Source organism: Clarias gariepinus, chromosome 14 (genome assembly GCF_024256425.1).
Source record: "Clarias gariepinus isolate MV-2021 ecotype Netherlands chromosome 14, CGAR_prim_01v2, whole genome shotgun sequence".
In the NCBI taxonomy this organism is placed as follows: domain Eukaryota; kingdom Metazoa; phylum Chordata; class Actinopteri; order Siluriformes; family Clariidae; genus Clarias; species Clarias gariepinus.
The window spans coordinates 19,915,484-19,924,620 of record NC_071113.1 but is presented as its reverse complement, the minus strand read 5'-3'; the positions used below and the strand labels follow the sequence as shown (position 1 = coordinate 19,924,620).

Below are 9,137 nucleotides of genomic sequence, written 5' to 3'. Positions count from 1 at the left end.
GGAGCGGGTTGTTAAAATCACGTGATTGCAACTCAGCGCAGCTAAATTGCTGGCTTGTGTTAACGTGTCCTTGAGAACGAAGCGCCATCTAGTGGTGGAACCAGGCAAATGCACAAATAGGGCTTGAATGGGCGTGTTAACTGTGAAATCTTGACACGCCTTTCTCGAAGAAAAAGGAGGGGGGATTACGGCGTGCATAGGGCAGCCGTACGCCATTCGTACGCCATTCACACGGCCGCGGCTATTTGGCGTGGCTCCATCTGTACCTTCACAACTACACTACATTTTACAGTTTTACGTTTACATCCTGGACCAGTGCACAAAGACACTTTAATAACCTCTGCACAAAGTCACTTTATTCTATGCATATTTGCACACACAGCACAGTATATTTCAATTTGTACAGTAGATTTCTATTTTTGCACATCATATTTCTATTTCTATTTTTATTTTTAGTTCTATTTTTTTTCCTAGCACATTTCTATTTTTATTTTTAGTTCTATTTTTCCTAGTTTAATTTAATTTTTATTTAATTTCTATCGTATTTCTTTTATTCATATTTATTTCTTATTTGTAAACTTAATTCTCTTCCAGGGTCAATGGCAGCCGTAAAATGCATTTCACTACATTTCGTACTGTGTATGTTTGTGTATGTGACAAATAAAATTTGAATTTGACCTAAGCCCACAAGCCGTTAACACAGGCACTTAAGCCTTGAGTTCCTTATGGAGTTGGACCCACAGCTCATCTGGCATACCAAGAGAAGAAACTCACAACAGGCACTGCTGGGAATTGAACCTAGGATCTGCTGTTTACAAGGCAGGCACTTTCACCAGCGAAGCCACAGTGCCAAAGGCCTGGCTGGCACCTCGGGCAAGACCCAGCACTTTTAACAGAGAGTCTTCTGGACAAGACATAACATTGCTCGCAAGGCCAAGATTTCCTCCATCGGAAAGGAAAGTGTGATTCTTGACCACGGATTTCATCTTATATGTGGTGTGTGGATGAAAAGAAGGTGACAAGCATTCGACTCTGGCGGGACCCGAACCCGCAACCTTTGAATAGCTCACCTGAGCCTAGAAGTCCAATGCGCTATCCATTGCGCCACAGAGCAAACCGCGGGAGCTGTCTGGGGTGTTTCATTTCAGGCTGCCCAAGACTTATGGAAGGCGTAGAACTTGCATGGTCAAGTTCATGAGGCAGATGCTTTTCTGTTGCCAACAATCAAATTCCACTAAATGCAAACAACTATGGCAGGAGCTGAACCCACAAGCTGTCAACAGCGTGGACAGAATGCCTTGATTTCACCATGGAATTTGCCACCCTGTCTAGCCCTGTCTGGTTTGGAAGGTTATTCATCTCTGGCTGTAAAAAAGGCAGAAAAGGGATAGCTCTCGCACCACCAGGTGATTGTTGCACTAGGCACTGCTCAGATTACACAGTAGCATGAAGACCTATTCATATACACATTAGAGTAAGCTCTAGATAACATATTAAATAAGGTATCTCCTCCTCCCCGTGCATTGCACATTTTGTGGTGTAAGGTCCTACAAATCTGAGACATCAGTACAGGTTGTGATTATTCCCCAACACGTGAATAATCACAACCACAAGTCAAGTTGCATTTCAAAAATCAATGGAGCGCAAGACAAGATTGAAATGTTGACAGCACTAAGGATACACAAGGTGGGACTCTAATCTAGGTTAATCAGAAAGCTTGCAGATTGTTTGACCTTAAGTCACAGCGAGAGGCACTGCTGGGATTCGAACCCAGGATCTCCTGTTTACTAGACAGGCGCTTTAACCAACTAAGCCACAGCGCCACGGGACAACCTTGGCCCCACACTTAAAACCTCAAACTCGTACCTGATAAGCTGCGGGACAGGAACTTGACTCTCGGGCTAAGGTTGTCTCCACTGGCGTGCAGCTCGATAGGAGTTTAAATGAAGTCCCACAGTGCTATACCATGCTCCACAGAGCACACCATATCTGCCAGTCATGGTGTTATATATATATATATATATATATATATATATATATATATATATATATATATATATTGTGGCGTGGGCGGGGTTTCGGGTAATAACCATCATGCTCTGCGGGAGGGACTGTTTATGTGTTCACCGTGTTGGGGAAAGGTGTTTGGTTTAGTGGCTTCAGCCAGGGTATGTGTGATAGGGTGTTCTTGTTTTAAGCCGTCTCATGTGTTCGAGTTGTGAGATTGTGTGCTTGAATAAAATACTCCCAGCCATTTGCATTGGGCAGCAAGATAAGCTCGCTCGTCTCTCCACCATCCTTTCAGGCGATAAAAACGCCACATTTGGTGTCAGAAGTGGGATTATGGAGAGTCGCGAGTTGGAGCGCACCCCGGAGGAAATCCGGAGGATCCAAATGGGCCGCCGAGTAGCGGAGCAGCTGCGGAGAAAGAAAACCCTCCCTGATGGGGCTAGTGCAGGCAAAGAGCGGCGACCGGAGCGGAGCGGCGCGTTCCAGGTTCCGGTATTGGACCTCGGGGAGGAGTCCTCCAGTGACGTGGCGCCGACACCGGAGCAAGCTACAGCTCCGTGCCCCGTCCGCCAGCGAAGCGACCTACAGCTGCGCCTGCCGGCCTACAACGGCGCCGGCGATCCCCACGCGTTCATCGCCCAGGTAGAGCTAGCCGCCAAATTCGCGGGCTGGTCCCCGGCAGAAACAGCCGTCCGGGTGGCCCTCTTGTTGGAGGGTGACGCGCTGCGGGCGTTGCAAGATCTCCGGGCTGATGAGCGGGACGACTGGTTAAAGCTGCAGCAGTCGCTCTGTTTCCGTTTCGGCGCAGGAGACCGTAACGAGGCCGCGGGCGAGGAGCTGGCAACCCGCGTGCGGAGCGCCTCTGAGCCACTAGGGGCGTTCGCCATGGACCTGCGATCTCTCGCGCGCCAGGGCTACCCGGATTTCGGACACGGCCAGCAGGAAGAGCTAGCTCGTCGCGCGTTTCTTCGGGGAATCCGGCCGTACCGCCTTCGCGAGCACCTCCGGTTAGCGGCACCGGCGTCGCTGTCCGAGGCGCTGCGCGAGGCTGAGCGCGCCGAGCCCATCTTGGGAGAACACCACGGCGAGAGAGCCGAGCGATCTTCGGTGGCTCGCGGCCGCTGGGGAGGTGAACCTAGCCGGGGACAGGGCTACCCGTCGCGGCTAGGCCTCGACCCGGCCGGCGAGTTTCCGCGACAACGCCGAGGCCAAGGATACCGCTGCAACGTGCTCCGGCCAGAGGACAGCGTACCCCAGCAGCCGTTAAACTAGCTTCGGGGGGCGCCGAGGGGAAACCGCCTCCCACAGCCATCTTTGTTCCCCCAACTGCCGGATTTAACTTCCGGTCGGGACGTGTCGGAAAATCGCGCGGGGGTCTACGTGGACTGCGGCCTGGACAACGTTTCGCTGCGGGCGCTCGTGGACACCGGCTCTACAGTTTCGCTGTTGCGCGGGGGATTGTTAAAGCGCGGAGAGCGCGGTCGTGTGCTGCCGGACCCGGCCGTGAACATTCGCACCGTGTCGGGAAGTTATTTGAGGATACGGGCCTGTCGCACAGTGCGAATACAAGTAGGTGCAATCATTCTTTTTCACCCATTCTTTGTGGCGGATATCGAGGATGATTGTATCTTGGGATTAGACATTTTGGAAAGGTGGGGTGCGGTACTGAATCTCGCAGACGGGACTCTGCGTGGTAGTTTCGGTTTAGCTAGGTTGCTAGTGCCCAAAGCGCGGCCGGACGAGTTAGTAGCACGCACCAGCGGGGCGGAACTTCCGGAACTTAGCGGGTATTGGCAAGTAGAGCTCGCCCCGGAAGCACGACCCAAAACCGCGTTTTCGATCGGACAAGGTCTATGGCAATTTCGGCGCATGCCGTTCGGCCTCTGCAACGCTCCCGCTACGTTCGAACGGTTGATGGAGAGAGTATTGGCAGAGATCCCTCGCAACCGTTGTGTCGTCTACTTAGACGATTTATTGGTACACGGCAAGGATTTTGCGGTCGCGCTAGCTAACCTACGGGAGGTGTTTCTAGCTATCCGGCGGGCGAATTTGCGGCTCAATCCCAAAAAGTGCCAGTTGTTGCGGCAAGAAACTGTCTTTCTGGGACACGTCATTAGCGCTCAAGGGATTGCCACCGATCCAGCCAAAATTGCCGTGGTACAGCATTGGCCTGAGCCGTCTAATGTGTCGCAGCTGCGCACCTTTCTCGGGTTAGCGTCGTACTATCGCCGGTTCGTGAGGGATTTTGCTACGATCGCCAGCCCGCTGCACGCGCTCACGAGAAAGAACCAGCCGTTTCGCTGGGACAGGGAGCACGCGCGTGCGTTCACACGGTTACGGGAAGCTCTGGTTACGTCGCCCGTTCTCGAATATCCTGATATAGCTCGTACATTTATTCTCGACACGGACGCGAGCGATGTAGGGCTGGGGGCCGTCCTGTCTCAGGTTGCCGGGGGCAAAGAGCGTGTTGTCGCGTACTTCAGCCGCGCGTTGTCTGGGCCGGAAAAGAATTACTGCGTCACGCGGCGCGAGCTGCTTGCGGTCGTCGCGGCCCTTAAGCATTTTAGGCCGTATTTATACGGGCAATCCTTCTTGCTGCGGACCGACCACGCTTTGCTGGTGTGGCTGCTCAGTTTTAAAGAGCCCGAGGGGCAGTTAGCGCGTTGGCTCGAACGGTTGCAGGACTATCATTTTACCGTTCAGCACCGAGCGGGAAAATTGCACGCTAACGCCGATGCGTTATCCCGCCGGCCGTGCAGCAAGGAGCGTTGTCGACACTGCGAGCGGGTTGAAGAGCGTGTGGGTGGTCACGACATCGAACACACCCCGACCCCCGTGAATCAGAACATTCTCCCTGCGCAGTCTTCCGAAGCCCCCGTCGGTAATCGGCCGTCCGAGCCGGCGTGCAGCCGAGTCACTGCGGCACCTACACCATCGCCGGTGGTCGTTTCGCTTGTGCCACAGATGGACTGCGATCAGCTAATGGTCGAGCAGGAGAAGGACCCGGCATTGCAGCGGGTATTAAGTTGGGTTAACGCGGGCCAGAGACCGGATTATGCCGCAATCGCCCACCTGGGACCCGAAGAAAAAGCTCTCCACTCGCAGTTTCACCGACTAGCGTTGCGGGGGGGCTTACTCTACCGCCAGTGGGAACGGCCGTGTGGCGCTGGTGAATCTTTTCAGCTGCTGGTGCCGCGGACTTTGCGGGCATGTGTGCTGGGGATGGTTCATGGGCACGCGGGTTCGGGACACTTTGGGGTAACTAAGACACTGCGGCGGTTGCGTGCTCGGTTCTACTGGCCGGGTTGTCATACTGACAGCGAACTTTTTGTTCACAGATGCGATGTCTGCACGGCAAAGAAGGGCCCTACCCAGCGCTCGCGAGCACCCTTGCAAGACTTTCGGGTGGGGGCGCCCATGGAACGTATGGGCGTGGACATTCTGGGGCCGTTTCCCATCTCTGATCGCGGGAATCGTTATGTGCTGGTGGCCATGGATTACTTCACCAAGTGGCCGGAGGCGTTCGCTGTTCCGGATCAGAGCGCTTCCACCACGGCTCGAGTGCTGGTGGATGAGATGTTCAGCCGATTCGGCTCCCCGGAGCAGTTGCACAGTGATCAGGGGCGTAACTTCGAGGCGGAGGTGTTTGCGGCGGTGTGCGAGCGCCTCGGGGTGAAAAAGACCCGCACCACGCCCCTGCATCCACAAAGTGACGGCCTCGTGGAGCGGTTTAACCGAACACTCACCACCCAACTCGCCGTGCTTACCAGCAACCGGCAAAATGATTGGGACGAGCATTTGCCTCTCGTGCTTTGGGCGTATCGCACAGCGGTGCAGGAGTCCTCGCAACTGACGCCAGCTGCGTTAATGTTGGTCGCGAGTTGCGCACGCCTGTGGATCTGGTGTTCGGGCCCCCGCCTCAAGTGGATTTACCCACGAAACCAGGTTTGGACTATTTTTATTCATTGAAAGACAAACTGTTTCGTGTCCACGAATTGGCGCGTAGACACTTGGCGGACGCCGGGGTTAAGCAGCGCCGCGTGTACGATACCCACAGCCGGGGGCGCGACTTTGCTACTGGGGAGCAGGTTTGGGTGTATTCCCCCGGAAGGAAAAGGGGGCTTTCACCTAAGCTGATGTCGCACTGGGTGGGCCCCTGCACGGTCGTCGCACAGCTCTCTGATGTGGTCTACCGGGTGCGGTTGACGGGGCGGTCGCGATTGGTCGTGCTCCACCGGGACCGGCTCGCTCCCTACCAGCCCCACGTCAGCAAAACATCGAGCTCTGTGGAGGCCGGTCCGCCTCAAGAAGAGGGCTGTGCCCCGCCTTCCCCCGCAAAAAGACTCCGGCGTTCACAACGCCAGCGCCGGCCACCGTCACGCCTGCTAGACTGAGTTCGCCATGGTGACCGGGGACGGTCACAGCTCGGGTGGGGGCAATGTGGCGTGGGCGGGGTTTCGGGTAATAACCATCATGCTCTGCGGGAGGGACTGTTTATGTGTTCACCGTGTTGGGGAAAGGTGTTTGGTTTAGTGGCTTCAGCCAGGGTATGTGTGATAGGGTGTTCTTGTTTTAAGCCGTCTCATGTGTTCGAGTTGTGAGATTGTGTGCTTGAATAAAATACTCCCAGCCATTTGCATTGGGCAGCAAGATAAGCTCGCTCGTCTCTCCACCATCCTTTCAGGCGATAAAAACGCCACAATATATATATATATATAAACACTGCTTAAAAAATTAAAAGGAACACTTAGTCCCAGTTTGACTTGAACCATGCATACACATATGAGAGGCGTGCGAGTCAAACATTGGATTAAGTGCTTGACTTAGTTGTTGACATAGTTGTTCTTTTTTTAAGTAGTCTATGTACTTGTTCATTGACAGCCATTGTCCTCATTTACATTTGACCAAAAGTGAGTCAGTAAAGCAGAAAAGTCACACTTGTGTGGAAGCAAACATCTGTTGACGGCAATTGGTCCAAGGCTACTCAGAATATGTTTAAATTCTTGCAAATGAAAACGTCACGGTTTATTCACTTTCGTAGCAGGGATAGAGCTATCTTGCTTGAGCTCCATGGACAAGTGTCTACCTGTGGAAACCACTTGACAACTGAGCAGAAATCCTGCCTGAAAGCAACACACCCTGCCATGACCTAAGCCCACAAGCTGTTAACACAGGCACTTAAGCCTTGAGTTCCTTATGGAGTTGGACCCACACCTCATCTGGCATACCAAGAGAAGAAACTCACAACAGGCACTGCTGGGAATTGAACCTAGGATCTGATGTTTACAAGGCAGGCACTTTCACCAGCGAAGCCACAGTGCCAAAGGCCTGGCTGGCACCTCGGGCAAGACCCAGCACTTTTAACAGAGAGTCTCCTGGACAAGACATGACATTGCTCGCAAGGCCAAGATTTCCTCCATCGGAAAGGAAAGTGTGATTCTTGACCACGGATTTCATCTTATATGTGGATGAAAAGAAGGTGACAAGCATTCGACTCTGGCGGGACTCGAACCCGCAACCTTTGAATAGCTCACCTGAGCCTAGAAGTCCAATGCGCTATCCATTGCACCACAGAGCCAACCGAGGGAGCTGTCTGGGGTGTTTCATTTCAGGCTGCCCAAGACTCATGGAAGGCGTAGAACTTGCATGGTCAAGTTCATGAGGCAGATGCTTTTCTGTTGCCAACAATCAAATTCCACTAAATGCAAACAACTATGGCAGGAGCTGAACCCACAAGCTGTTAACAGCGTGGACAGAATGCCTTGATTTCACCATGGAATTTGCCACCCTGTCTGGCCCTGTCTGGTTTGGAAGGTTATTCATCTCTGGCTGTAAAAAAGGCAGAAAAGGGATAGCTCTCGCACCACCAGGTGATTGTTGCACTAGGCACTGCTCAGATTACACAGGAGCATGAAGACCTATTCATATACACATTAGAGTAAGCTCTAGATAACATATTAAATAAGGTATCTCCTCCTCCCCGTGCATTGCACATTTTGTGGTGTAAGATCCTACAAATCTGAGACATCAGTACAGGTTGTGATTATTCCCCAACACGTGAATAATCACAACCACAAGTCAAGTTGTATTTCAAAAATCAATGGAGCGCAAGACAAGATTGAAATGTTGACAGCACTAAGGACACACAAGGTGGGTCTCTAATCTAGGTTAATCAGAAAGCTTGCAGATTGTGTGACCTTAAGTCACAGCAAGAGGCACTGCTGGGATTCGAACCCAGGATCTCCTGTTTACTAGACAGGCGCTTTAACCAACTAAGCCACAGCGCCACGGGACAACCTTGGCCCCACACTTAAAACCTCAAACTCGTACCTGATAAGCTGCGGGACAGGAACTTGACTCTCGGGCTAAGGTTGTCTCCACTGGCGTGCAGCTCGATAGGAGTTTAAATGAAGTCCCACAGTGCTATACCATGCTCCACAGAGCACACCATATCTGCCAGTCATGGTGTTTCATCTCAGGTTGTTCCAAGTTCATTGTAGACAAAGATCGTGCCTGTTGCAGTAGATTTCAGCCTTGCAAAGATGAACAACTGTTGGCAAACTACAAACACACTGTATGGTATATATCTGCAAATGGCATACAGTGTACGAAAAGAAAAAAATATATATATAAATAAATATAAATATATATATATATATATATATATATATATATATATATATATATATATAAACACTGCTTAAAAAATTAAAAGGAACACTTAGTCCCAGTTTGACTTGAACCATGCATACACATATGAGAGGCGTGCGAGTCAAACATTGGATTAAGTGCTTGACTTAGTTGTTGACATAGTTGTTCTTTTTTTAAGTAGTCTATGTACTTGTTCATTGACAGCCATTGTCCTCATTTACATTTGACCAAAAGTGAGTCAGTAAAGCAGAAAAGTCACACTTGTGTGGAAGCAAACATCTGTTGACGGCAATTGGTCCAAGGCTACTCAGAATATGTTTAAATTCTTGCAAATGAAAACGTCACAGTTTATTCACTTTCGTAGCAGGGATAGAGCTATCTTGCTTGAGCTCCATGGATAAGGGTCTACGTGTGGAAACCACTTGACAACTGAGCAGAAATCCTGCCTGAAAGCAACACACCCTGCCATGACCTAA

General features: G+C 51.4%; 2 non-coding genes across 2 annotated transcripts; both read right to left on the bottom strand.

Annotated features, from left to right (window-relative positions):
* Positions 1-1,749: 1,749 nt before the first annotated feature.
* trnat-agu (transfer RNA threonine (anticodon AGU)) lies at positions 1,750-1,823 on the bottom strand. The gene has a single exon. It is a non-coding gene; the product is annotated as a tRNA-Thr (tRNA).
* A 6,400-nt stretch (positions 1,824-8,223) lies between these two features.
* Positions 8,224-8,297, bottom strand: trnat-agu (transfer RNA threonine (anticodon AGU)). The gene has a single exon. It is a non-coding gene; the product is annotated as a tRNA-Thr (tRNA).
* Positions 8,298-9,137: the final 840 nt, after the last annotated feature.